We start from the raw sequence: 12,719 nt of genomic DNA, 5'->3' as shown, positions 1-12,719 counted from the left end.
ACACTGCATTATTATTACTGAGAGACGGGCTCACTGTCTGTTCCTCAGGCTGGGATAGGAAGTCACACACTGTATTATTATTATTGAGAGACAGGTTCACTGTCTGTTCGTCTGGATGGGACTGGAGATCACACAATGTTATTTTATTATTGAGAATCATGCTCACTGTTTGTTCTTCAGAATGGGACAGGACATCCCACACTGGATTATTATTATTGAGAGACAGGTTTACTGTCTGTTCCTCAGGCTGGGACAGGAGACACACACTGTATTATTATTATTGAGAGATAGGCTCACTGTCTCTTCTTTTGGGCTGGGACAGGAGGTCTCACACTGTATTATTATGATTGAGAGACAGGGTCAATGTCTGTTCCTCAGGCTGGGAGAGGAGATCACACTGTATTATTATTATTGAGAGTCTGGCTCACTGTTCCCCAGGCTGGGACAGAAGGTCACACACTGTATTATTATTATTGAGAGGCAGGCTCACTGTCTATTCCTCAGGCTGGGACAGGAAGTCACACACTGTATTATTATGATTGACAGACAGGCTCACTGTCTGTTCCTCAGGCTGGGACAGGAGATCACACACTGTATTATTATTATCGAGAGACCTGCTCTTTCCTGATTGTTCCTTAGGCTGGGACAGCAGATCATAATCTGCTTTATTATTACTCAGAGACTGGCTCACTCCTGTCTGTTCCTCAGGCTGGGACAGGAGATCACACACTGTATTATTATTATTGAGAGACGGGCTGACTGTCTGTTCCTCAGGCTGGGACAGTGGATCACACACTATATTATTATTACTGAGAGACAGGCTCACTTTCAATTCCCTAGACTGGGACAGAAGATCACACACTGTATTATTATTATTGAGAGACAGGCTCACTGTTCCTCAGGCTGGGACAGGAGATCACACTGTATTATTATTATTATTGAGAGACTAGCTCACTGTTCCTCAGGCTGGGACAGGAGATCACACTGTATTATTATTATTGACAGATAAACTCACTGTTCCTCAGGCTGGGACAGTAGATCACATTGTATTATTATCATTGAGAGTCTAGTTCTCTGTTCCCCAAACTGGGACAGGAGGTCACACACTGTATTATTATTATTGAGAGACAGGCTCACTGTTCCTCAGGCTGGGACAGGAGATCACAATGTATTATTATTATTGAGAGACAAGCTCACTGTTCCTCAGGCTGTGACAGTAGATCACACTGTATTATTATTATTGAGAGTCTAGTTCACTGTTCCCTAAGCTGGGACAGGAGGTCGCACACTGTATTATTATTATTGAGAAACAGGCTCACTGTGTGTTCCTCAAGCTGGGACAGTAGATCACACTGTATTATAATTATTGAGTGGCTGACTCACAGTTTCCCAGGCTGGGATAGGAGATCACACACTGTATTATTAGTATTATTGAGAGACAGGCTTGCTGTCTGCTCCTCAGGCTGGGACAGGAGATCACACACTGTTGTAGTGTGCTCTCACAAAGCACCAGTTCTGTAGGGGTTTGGGCATTTACTGGGACAATTATTAATTGTGGCAGTAAATCACAAAATTGATTATTTTAATGGTCTTAGAATCTAACCATGCGATATAACTCAAACAACGCACACACAGGTACTAATACACGAGGCTGCATTTATTATTATATAGAATATGCATGTAAACCTAACAGATCTTATCGTAAGGGTTATCAGAATACAAAAGATATAAATTCATTCAGTTACAAAAAGTTACACATATCAAGAGGACATAAGTTCGGTATATCATTCATTTAGACCGTATCGTAATTGAACTTGTTTACAACTTCTACATTAGATACTCAAAACAAGTACATAACCTTTGGAATTAAATTGATATCAACTGGTTGGGATAACAATTGAATTCTCGAGCACTAATGCTGTGAAGTTGAATACTAACTGCCGGGGGACCCCTTTTTCCACTGTTTCCGTAGTGTAGCGGCTATCACGTTCGCCTAACACGCGAAAAGTCCCCGGTTCGAGACCGGGCGGAAACAGCCTCTTGTTGCACGCTCCTGTACTTCACAGAGGTCTTGAGTGACCGGTCATTTGTTCCCAATGTATTTCCGGTGCCTTCATGCACTCTTGTACCAAACGCACGTTCCTTCTGTACGCGGAGCCGATCATTTGCAATTGGGCTGTGCCGACAGACCAGGACGAGCTCTGTCGGCTCAAAAGCAGCGCAGGACCTGCAAGAACAACAGAAAGATTAGCATCCAGTGAGCCCAAGATCTCATCAAGAATCGGCTCCAGCAACAGGGCTGGGCGCATTGTTCCATTCTCCGACCACTCTCGGTGTAAACAAGTCCCTCCTGGTCTCTGCTTGAAATGCACTTTCCTGCGTTTGCTTTGGTGTAACTGGCTTCCCCTGCATGGGCGAATGTGAAGGAGATCCTTAGTAAGTCGTTGAAGAAAACCGAGAAGAGGTCGGAGTGGCCTCTGTCGTTCATCAACGATCCAGTCAGGCAGTACTCCTCTGTAAAGCGCCGTTCGTTCACATCGATTGGCTTTTTTTTGCCTTCATTCGCGCAAGTAGTAAAAGCAGACGCCCCTATTCTGCCGTGACCCGGATTCGAACCGGGGTTGTTGCGGCCACAACGCAAAGTACTGACCACTATACGATCACGGCGAGTTACCGATACACACATGGTAGGGCGGAAAAGGCTGTGCTCTCTTCGTGTGACCTAATTCGGAAAAGTCCTGACGTTGCATTTCAACTGAGCCCCAGTATACATCGACCCTTCGACACTCTGAGTGACAACTCTCTTGCGTGTTTTCTCATATTTATGTAGTTTGCTTGCATGATGCCCGGAACAGCGGGGTTGTGTGCTCCCATATGGTCTAGCGGTTAGGATTCCTGGTTTTCACCCAGGCGGCCCGGGTTTGACTCCCGGTATGGGAACGTGTCAGTTTTGCCTCCTGCTTTCCAAAAGATCAGCACCGTGTACGAAGGAGCCGCATTAAAACCACTCGAACGTGCAAAACGCGCGAGAAGAGGGGGCGCTTGTTTCCAACCGAAGACTTCTCGCGTGTGAGACGAGCTGATCATCGCTGCAGGAGGTGGGAGGGTTACTCTGGTAGACAGGGCTGACCTTCGGCAATAGGATTTATACTCTCCAAGATGATATTTGCACTTTCTGGAGAGGCGATTTTCTCCACTTCAGTAGCCCGATTTCGTCGATTGCGTGGAGAGGGCTGTAGAATGTGGCGCCGCTTTTCCTGCTCCGTCCATGACAGGCGTGCTGGTCTCTGGAGAGAGAGCACGGTCCATCAGCGCACTCCAATAAAGGCACTGGAAGCAGCTGAATCGCATTGGCGAAGCTCAGCACTGGGCCGCTGGGAAGGGTTTGCTACCGTTTCCGTAGTGTAGTGGTTATCACGTTTGCCTCCCACGCGAAAAGTCCCTGGTTCGAAACTGGGCGGAAACAGACCGGCTCCTTTTGTCGCCACGCACAAAAGGGGATTGGGGATTCGCCTAGCGCTGTGATCGCACAGACCCACTCACCTCTTAGTGTGGCGGGATCTGCACAGTGCATGTCGCAGCGCATCCTGCTTTCACTCCAATGCGCGTCCTGATGTACCCCAGTCTCCCGCGTGACAGGTGGGGATAATCACCACTATACTAACGAGGAAGACATCGCTCTCTCCGACCCCCGGCATCGTGTCCCGACCCACCGTGCTGGAAGCCGACGCGTGCTGTGATTTCTTTACGGAGCAGAAATGACAACCGAGGAGCCGAGAGATCATTTCAGCATTTCGCGTCTGAACAGAAAACACAAAAGACCAACTCGGAATGACTTGCCTTTGACGCTTATCAAAGCGTTCTTTGTGCATCGAACAGACCCATTCACCTCTTAGTGTGGCGGGATCTGCACAGTGCATGTCGCAGCGCTTCCTGCTTTCACTTCAATGTGCTTTCTGATGTCGAGTCGTGTGCCGTGCGGAGGCTCTGAAAGCGAGTGCAATGAAAAGGTGCACGACGCTGTGAAAGAAAACAGAGAAGTGAAAGGCAGTCCTTTCTCTAAGGAGGTAAAAGAAAAGCTTTCTACTCCCCGTCGGGGAATCGAACCCCGGTCTCACGCGTGACAGGCAAGGATACTCGCCACTATACTAACGAGGAAGGCATCACACCCTTCGATCCCCGGCATCGTGTCCCGACCCAGCGTGCTGGAAGGCGACGCGTGCTGTGATTCCTTTACGGAGCAGAAATGACAACCGAGGAGCCGAGAGATCATTTCAGCATTTCGCGTCTGAACGGAAAACACAAACGACCAACTCGGAATGACTTGCTTTTGACGCTTTTCAAAGCGTTCTTTGTGCACGACGACTGCGCCGCCTAGCAGATACAAATGGGTTGTACAACTCTGAACTAGCAAATGGAAGAGGGCTAAGCCCCCTCTCTTTTAGCCCAGGTTCGATCTGTCTCCCAGAATCACCAGGGCGCACGCACACACACACACCCGTGCCGTTGAAGTGCTCTGCTTCATTTCTAAGGGCAACTCAACATTCACTCCTACCCCGAGAACAGAAAAGACAGCGTCCGCAGCAACAACAGCTCAGGTCTCTGCACAGGAACTAAGCTGCCCCCATCTCCTCTGCTCTGCGGCTCCTGTGGAGTGGAGTCCTGCCTGGAGCCGTGTTTGCAGGCGGCGGCTCCCCGCGCTCTGTCTGTGCGTCGTGTCCAAGAGCTCCTGGGAGGAAGAGAGAGCCCTCCCACTCGGGGGCTTTTCCACGGTCTGTGTGAGGAGGGGCGGGTGTGTCCAGTAGCTTATCGAGCGGAAGCCTGGGGCGGCGGAGAGCTGTGATCGTGCAGACCTTGAGGTGTCACCTCTTTGTCTGCTTTCCCGCCCCCCCTCCGCCCAAGCTCTGTTCCAGAGTAGCCCGGCAACCCCTCACACCTGCACGTGTCACAACCTAAGGTGTGGTCATGAGACACCCATGGGGTGCTGTTCTGTTCTTGCTAATTGTTTCCTGCCCGTCGCAGGCAGGAGTCCATGCGAGGAAGATGTGCTGGACAGAGCTCAGAGGGCGCAGCTGGGTGGCTTTCCTTCTGAGTGACGTTCCTGCAACACTCTCCCGCTCCTCTTGGTGCGCTCATGCCGCTGGAGCAGGTGGCTGTGGGCTCTGTGCACTGCCGAAATAGCTCAGTTGGGAGAGCGTTAGACTGAAGATCTAAAGGTCCCTGGTTCGATCCCGGGTTTCGGCATTTTGTTTCATCGCGCCCTTTGTTCCTCTCTCCAGCGCCCCCTGCCTAAAGTGACGCTTCCCTTTCTCAGCCCGAAACGCAAGCGAGACACCAGCAGCAATCCCTGCAGGTTTCCGTAGTGTAGCGGCTATCACGTTCGCCTAACACGCGAAAGGTCCCCGGTTCGAGACCGGGCGGAAACAGCCTCTTGTTGCACGCTCCTGTACTTCACAGAGGTCTTGAGCGACCGGTCATTTGTTCCCAATGTATTTCCGGTGCCTTCATGCACTCTTGTACCAAACGCACGTTCCTTCTGTACGCGGAGCCGATCATTTGCAATTGGGCTGTGCCGACAGACCAGGACGAGCTCTGTCGGCTCAAAAGCAGCGCAGGACCTGCAAGAACAACAGAAAGATTAGCATCCAGTGAGCCCAAGATCTCATCAAGAATCGGCTCCAGCAACAGGGCTGGGCGCATTGTTCCATTCTCCGACCACTCTCGGTGTAAACAAGTCCCTCCTGGTCTCTGCTTGAAATGCACTTTCCTGCGTTTGCTTTGGTGTAACTGGCTTCCCCTGCATGGGCGAATGTGAAGAAGATCCTTAGTAAGTCGTTGAAGAAAACCGAGAAGAGGTCGGAGTGGCCTCTGTCGTTCATCAACGATCCAGTCAGGCAGTACTCCTCTGTAAAGCGCCGTTCGTTCACATCGATTGGCTTTTTTTTGCCTTCATTCGCGCAAGTAGTAAAAGCAGACGCCCCTATTCTGCCGTGACCCGGATTCGAACCGGGGTTGTTGCGGCCACAACGCAAAGTACTGACCACTATACGGTCACGGCGAGTTACCGATACACACATGGTAGGGCGGAAAAGGCTGTGCTCTCTTCGTGTGACCTAATTCGGAAAAGTCCTGACGTTGCATTTCAACTGAGCCCCAGTATACATCGACCGTTCGACACTCTGAGTGACAACTCTCTTGCGTGTTTTCTCATATTTATGTAGTTTGCTTGCATGATGCCCGGAACAGCGGGGTTGTGTGCTCCCATATGGTCTAGCGGTTAGGATTCCTGGTTTTCACCCAGGCGGCCCGGGTTTGACTCCCGGTATGGGAACGTGTCAGTTTTGCCTCCTGCTTTCCAAAAGATCAGCACCGTGTACGAAGGAGCCGCATTAAAACCACTCGAACGTGCAAAACGCGCGAGAAGAGGGGGCGCTTGTTTCCAACCGAAGACTTCTCGCGTGTGAGACGAGCTGATCATCGCTGCAGGAGGTGGGAGGGTTACTCTGGTAGACAGGGCTGACCTTCGGCAATAGGATTTATACTCTCCAAGATGATATTTGCACTTTCTGGAGAGGCGATTTTCTCCACTTCAGTAGCCCGATTTCGTCGATTGCGTGGAGAGGGCTGTAGAATGTGGCGCCGCTTTTCCTGCTCCGTCCATGACAGGCGTGCTGGTCTCTGGAGAGAGAGCACGGTCCATCAGCGCACTCCAATAAAGGCACTGGAAGCAGCTGAATCGCATTGGCGAAGCTCAGCACTGGGCCGCTGGGAAGGGTTTGCTACCGTAGTGTAGTGGTTATCACGTTTGCCTCCCACGCGAAAAGTCCCTGGTTCGAAACTGGGCGGAAACAGACCGGCTTCTTTTGTCGCCACGCACAAAAGGGGATTGGGGATTCGCCTAGCGCTGTGATCGCACAGACCCACTCACCTCTTAGTGTGGCGGGATCTGCACAGTGCATGTCGCAGCGCATCCTGCTTTCACTCCAATGCGCGTCCTGATGTACCCCAGTCTCCCGCGTGACAGGTGGGGATAATCACCACTATACTAACGAGGAAGACATCGCTCTCTCCGACCCCCGGCATCGTGTCCCGACCCACCGTGCTGGAAGCCGACGCGTGCTGTGATTTCTTTACGGAGCAGAAATGACAACCGAGGAGCCGAGAGATCATTTCAGCATTTCGCGTCTGAACAGAAAACACAAACGACCAACTCGGAATGACTTGCCTTTGACGCTTATCAAAGCGTTCTTTGTGCATCGAACAGACCCACTCACCTCTTAGTGTGGCGGGATCTGCACACTGCATGTCGCAGCGCTTCCTGCTTTCACTTCAATGTGCTTTCTGATGTCGAGTCGTGTGCCGTGCGGAGGCTCTGAAAGCGAGAGCAATGAAAAGGTGCACGACGCTGTGAAAGAAAACAGAGAAGTGAAAGGCAGTCCTTTCTCTAAGGAGGTAAAAGAAAAGCTTTCGACTCCCCGTCGGGGAATCGAACCCCGGTCTCCCGCGTGACAGGCGGGGATACTTGCCACTATACTAACGAGGAAGACATCACACCCTTCGATCCCCGGCATCGTGTCCCGACCCAGCGTGCTGGAAGGCGACGCGTGCTGTGATTCCTTTACGGAGCAGAAATGACAACCGAGGAGCCGAGAGATCATTTCAGCATTTCGCGTCTGAACGGAAAACACAAACGACCAACTCGGAATGACTTGCTTTTGACGCTTTTCAAAGCGTTCTTTGTGCACGACGACTGCGCCGCCTAGCAGATACAAATGGGTTGTACAACTCTGAACTAGCAAATGGAAGAGGGCTAAGCCCCCTCTCTTTTAGCCCAGGTTCGATCTGTCTCCCAGAATCACCAGGGCGCACGCACACACACACACCCGTGCCGTTGAAGTGCTCTGTTTCATTTCTAAGGGCAACTCAACATTCACTCCTACCCCGAGAACAGAAAAGACAGCGTCCGCAGCAACAACAGCTCAGGTCTCTGCACAGGAACTAAGCTGCCCCCATCTCCTCTGCTCTGCGGCTCCTGCGGAGTGGAGTCCTGCCTGGAGCCGTGTTTGCAGGCGGCGGCTCCCCGCGCTCTGTCTGTGCGTCGTGTCCAAGAGCTCCTGGGAGGAAGAGAGAGCCCTCCCACTCGGGGGCTTTTCCACGGTCTGTGTGAGGAGGGGCGGGTGTGTCCAGTAGCTTATCGAGCGGAAGCCTGGGGCGGCGGAGAGCTGTGATCGTGCAGACCTTGAGGTGTCACCTCTTTGTCTGCTTTCCCGCCCCCCCTCCGCCCAAGCTCTGCTCCAGAGTAGCCCGGCAACCCCTCACACCTGCACGTGTCACAACCTAAGGTGTGGTCATGAGACACCCATGGGGTGCTGTTCTGTTCTTGCTAATTGTTTCCTGCCCGTCGCAGGCAGGAGTCCATGCGAGGAAGATGCGCTGGACAGAGCTCAGAGGGCGCAGCTGGGTGGCTTTCCTTCTGAGTGACGTTCCTGCAACACTCTCCCGCTCCTCTTGGTGCGCTCATGCCGCTGGAGCAGGTGGCTGTGGGCTCTGTGCACTGCCGAAATAGCTCAGTTGGGAGAGCGTTAGACTGAAGATCTAAAGGTCCCTGGTTCGATCCCGGGTTTCGGCATTTTGTTTCATCGCGCCCTTTGTTCCTCTCTCCAGCGCCCCCTGCCTAAAGTGACGCTTCCCTTTCTCAGCCCGAAACGCAAGCGAGACACCAGCAGCGGTCCCTGCAGGTTTCCGTAGTGTAGCGGCTATCACGTTCGCCTAACACGCGAAAGGTCCCCGGTTCGAGACCGGGCGGAAACAGCCTCTTGTTGCACGCTCCTGTACTTCACAGAGGTCTTGAGCGACCGGTCATTTGTTCCCAATGTATTTCCGGTGCCTTCATGCACTCTTGTACCAAACGCACGTTCCTTCTGTACGCGGAGCCGATCATTTGCAATTGGGCTGTGCCGACAGACCAGGACGAGCTCTGTCGGCTCAAAAGCAGCGCAGGACCTGCAAGAACAACAGAAAGATTAGCATCCAGTGAGCCCAAGATCTCATCAAGAATCGGCTCCAGCAACAGGGCTGGGCGCATTGTTCCATTCTCCGACCACTCTCGGTGTAAACAAGTCTCTCCTGGTCTCTGCTTGAAATGCACTTTCCTGCGTTTGCTTTGGTGTAACTGGCTTCCCCTGCATGGGCGAATGTGAAGAAGATCCTTAGTAAGTCGTTGAAGAAAACCGAGAAGAGGTCGGAGTGGCCTCTGTCGTTCATCAACGATCCAGTCAGGCAGTACTCCTCTGTAAAGCGCCGTTCGTTCACATCGATTGGCTTTTTTTTGCCTTCATTCGCGCAAGTAGTAAAAGCAGACGCCCCTATTCTGCCGTGACCCGGATTCGAACCGGGGTTGTTGCGGCCACAACGCAAAGTACTGACCACTATACGGTCACGGCGAGTTACCGATACACACATGGTAGGGCGGAAAAGGCTGTGCTCTCTTCGTGTGACCTAATTCGGAAAAGTCCTGACGTTGCATTTCAACTGAGCCCCAGTATACATCGACCCTTCGACACTCTGAGTGACAACTCTCTTGCGTGTTTTCTCATATTTATGTAGTTTGCTTGCATGATGCCCGGAACAGCGGGGTTGTGTGCTCCCATATGGTCTAGCGGTTAGGATTCCTGGTTTTCACCCAGGCGGCCCGGGTTTGACTCCCGGTATGGGAACGTGTCAGTTTTGCCTCCTGCTTTCCAAAAGATCAGCACCGTGTACGAAGGAGCCGCATTAAAACCACTCGAACGTGCAAAACGCGCGAGAAGAGGGGGCGCTTGTTTCCAACCGAAGACTTCTCGCGTGTGAGACGAGCTGATCATCGCTGCAGGAGGTGGGAGGGTTACTCTGGTAGACAGGGCTGACCTTCGGCAATAGGATTTATACTCTCCAAGATGATATTTGCACTTTCTGGAGAGGCGATTTTCTCCACTTCAGTAGCCCGATTTCGTCGATTGCGTGGAGAGGGCTGTAGAATGTGGCGCCGCTTTTCCTGCTCCGTCCATGACAGGCGTGCTGGTCTCTGGAGAGAGAGCACGGTCCATCAGCGCACTCCAATAAAGGCACTGGAAGCAGCTGAATCGCATTGGCGAAGCTCAGCACTGGGCCGCTGGGAAGGGTTTGCTACCGTTTCCGTAGTGTAGTGGTTATCACGTTTGCCTCCCACGCGAAAAGTCCCTGGTTCGAAACTGGGCGGAAACAGACCGGCTCCTTTTGTCGCCACGCACAAAAGGGGATTGGGGATTCGCCTAGCGCTGTGATCGCACAGACCCACTCACCTCTTAGTGTGGCGGGATCTGCACAGTGCATGTCGCAGCGCATCCTGCTTTCACTCCAATGCGCGTCCTGATGTACCCCAGTCTCCCGCGTGACAGGTGGGGATAATCACCACTATACTAACGAGGAAGACATCGCTCTCTCCGACCCCCGGCATCGTGTCCCGACCCACCGTGCTGGAAGCCGACGCGTGCTGTGATTTCTTTACGGAGCAGAAATGACAACCGAGGAGCCGAGAGATCATTTCAGCATTTCGCGTCTGAACAGAAAACACAAACGACCAACTCGGAATGACTTGCCTTTGACGCTTATCAAAGCGTTCTTTGTGCATCGAACAGACCCATTCACCTCTTAGTGTGGCGGGATCTGCACAGTGCATGTCGCAGCGCTTCCTGCTTTCACTTCAATGTGCTTTCAGATGTCGAGTCGTGTGCCGTGCGGAGGCTCTGAAAGCGAGTGCAATGAAAAGGTGCACGACGCTGTGAAAGAAAACAGAGAAGTGAAAGGCAGTCCTTTCTCTAAGGAGGTAAAAGAAAAGCTTTCTACTCCCCGTCGGGGAATCGAACCCCGGTCTCACGCGTGACAGGCAAGGATACTCGCCACTATACTAACGAGGAAGACATCACACCCTTCGATCCCCGGCATCGTGTCCCGACCCAGCGTGCTGGAAGGCGACGCGTGCTGTGATTCCTTTACGGAGCAGAAATGACAACCGAGGAGCCGAGAGATCATTTCAGCATTTCGCGTCTGAACGGAAAACACAAACGACCAACTCGGAATGACTTGCTTTTGACGCTTTTCAAAGCGTTCTTTGTGCACGACGACTGCGCCGCCTAGCAGATACAAATGGGTTGTACAACTCTGAACTAGCAAATGGAAGAGGGCTAAGCCCCCTCTCTTTTAGCCCAGGTTCGATCTGTCTCCCAGAATCACCAGGGCGCACGCACACACACACACCCGTGCCGTTGAAGTGCTCTGCTTCATTTCTAAGGGCAACTCAACATTCACTCCTACCCCGAGAACAGAAAAGACAGCGTCCGCAGCAACAACAGCTCAGGTCTCTGCACAGGAACTAAGCTGCCCCCATCTCCTCTGCTCTGCGGCTCCTGTGGAGTGGAGTCCTGCCTGGAGCCGTGTTTGCAGGCGGCGGCTCCCCGCGCTCTGTCTGTGCGTCGTGTCCAAGAGCTCCTGGGAGGAAGAGAGAGCCCTCCCACTCGGGGGCTTTTCCACGGTCTGTGTGAGGAGGGGCGGGTGTGTCCAGTAGCTTATCGAGCGGAAGCCTGGGGCGGCGGAGAGCTGTGATCGTGCAGACCTTGAGGTGTCACCTCTTTGTCTGCTTTCCCGCCCCCCCTCCGCCCAAGCTCTGTTCCAGAGTAGCCCGGCAACCCCTCACACCTGCACGTGTCACAACCTAAGGTGTGGTCATGAGACACCCATGGGGTGCTGTTCTGTTCTTGCTAATTGTTTCCTGCCCGTCGCAGGCAGGAGTCCATGCGAGGAAGATGTGCTGGACAGAGCTCAGAGGGCGCAGCTGGGTGGCTTTCCTTCTGAGTGACGTTCCTGCAACACTCTCCCGCTCCTCTTGGTGCGCTCATGCCGCTGGAGCAGGTGGCTGTGGGCTCTGTGCACTGCCGAAATAGCTCAGTTGGGAGAGCGTTAGACTGAAGATCTAAAGGTCCCTGGTTCGATCCCGGGTTTCGGCATTTTGTTTCATCGCGCCCTTTGTTCCTCTCTCCAGCGCCCCCTGCCTAAAGTGACGCTTCCCTTTCTCAGCCCGAAACGCAAGCGAGACACCAGCAGCGGTCCCTGCAGGTTTCCGTAGTGTAGCGGCTATCACGTTCGCCTAACACGCGAAAGGTCCCCGGTTCGAGACCGGGCGGAAACAGCCTCTTGTTGCACGCTCCTGTACTTCACAGAGGTCTTGAGCGACCGGTCATTTGTTCCCAATGTATTTCCGGTGCCTTCATGCACTCTTGTACCAAACGCACGTTCCTTCTGTACGCGGAGCCGATCATTTGCAATTGGGCTGTGCCGACAGACCAGGACGAGCTCTGTCGGCTCAAAAGCAGCGCAGGACCTGCAAGAACAACAGAAAGATTAGCATCCAGTGAGCCCAAGATCTCATCAAGAATCGGCTCCAGCAACAGGGCTGGGCGCATTGTTCCATTCTCCGACCACTCTCGGTGTAAACAAGTCCCTCCTGGTCTCTGCTTGAAATGCACTTTCCTGCGTTTGCTTTGGTGTAACTGGCTTCCCCTGCATGGGCGAATGTGAAGAAGATCCTTAGTAAGTCGTTGAAGAAAACCGAGAAGAGGTCGGAGTGGCCTCTGTCGTTCATCAACGATCCAGTCAGGCAGTACTCCTCTGTAAAGCGCCGTTCGTTCACATCGATTGGCTTTTTT

General features: G+C 52.7%; 9 non-coding genes across 9 annotated transcripts; 8 read left to right on the top strand and 1 right to left on the bottom strand.

Moving 5' to 3' along the window:
* Positions 1 to 3,393: 3,393 nt before the first annotated feature.
* On the top strand, positions 3,394 to 3,466 carry trnag-ccc (transfer RNA glycine (anticodon CCC)). Its single transcript has one exon. It is a non-coding gene; the product is annotated as a tRNA-Gly (tRNA).
* Positions 3,467 to 5,171: 1,705 nt separating this feature from the next.
* trnaf-gaa (transfer RNA phenylalanine (anticodon GAA)) lies at positions 5,172 to 5,244 on the top strand. The gene has a single exon. It is a non-coding gene; the product is annotated as a tRNA-Phe (tRNA).
* A 109-nt stretch (positions 5,245 to 5,353) lies between these two features.
* On the top strand, positions 5,354 to 5,426 carry trnav-aac (transfer RNA valine (anticodon AAC)). Its single transcript has one exon. It is a non-coding gene; the product is annotated as a tRNA-Val (tRNA).
* Positions 5,427 to 7,471: 2,045 nt separating this feature from the next.
* On the bottom strand, positions 7,472 to 7,543 carry trnad-guc (transfer RNA aspartic acid (anticodon GUC)). Its single transcript has one exon. It is a non-coding gene; the product is annotated as a tRNA-Asp (tRNA).
* Positions 7,544 to 8,556: 1,013 nt separating this feature from the next.
* Positions 8,557 to 8,629, top strand: trnaf-gaa (transfer RNA phenylalanine (anticodon GAA)). The gene has a single exon. It is a non-coding gene; the product is annotated as a tRNA-Phe (tRNA).
* Positions 8,630 to 8,738: 109 nt separating this feature from the next.
* Positions 8,739 to 8,811, top strand: trnav-aac (transfer RNA valine (anticodon AAC)). The gene has a single exon. It is a non-coding gene; the product is annotated as a tRNA-Val (tRNA).
* A 1,358-nt stretch (positions 8,812 to 10,169) lies between these two features.
* Positions 10,170 to 10,242, top strand: trnag-ccc (transfer RNA glycine (anticodon CCC)). Its single transcript has one exon. It is a non-coding gene; the product is annotated as a tRNA-Gly (tRNA).
* A 1,705-nt stretch (positions 10,243 to 11,947) lies between these two features.
* On the top strand, positions 11,948 to 12,020 carry trnaf-gaa (transfer RNA phenylalanine (anticodon GAA)). Its single transcript has one exon. It is a non-coding gene; the product is annotated as a tRNA-Phe (tRNA).
* Positions 12,021 to 12,129: 109 nt separating this feature from the next.
* trnav-aac (transfer RNA valine (anticodon AAC)) lies at positions 12,130 to 12,202 on the top strand. The gene has a single exon. It is a non-coding gene; the product is annotated as a tRNA-Val (tRNA).
* Positions 12,203 to 12,719: the final 517 nt, after the last annotated feature.

The sequence above is a fragment of the Atractosteus spatula genome, chromosome 10 (genome assembly GCF_055471065.1).
Source record: "Atractosteus spatula isolate fAtrSpa1 chromosome 10, fAtrSpa1.hap1, whole genome shotgun sequence".
NCBI lineage: Eukaryota > Metazoa > Chordata > Actinopteri > Semionotiformes > Lepisosteidae > Atractosteus > Atractosteus spatula.
This window is presented reverse-complemented; position numbering and strand designations above follow the sequence as displayed.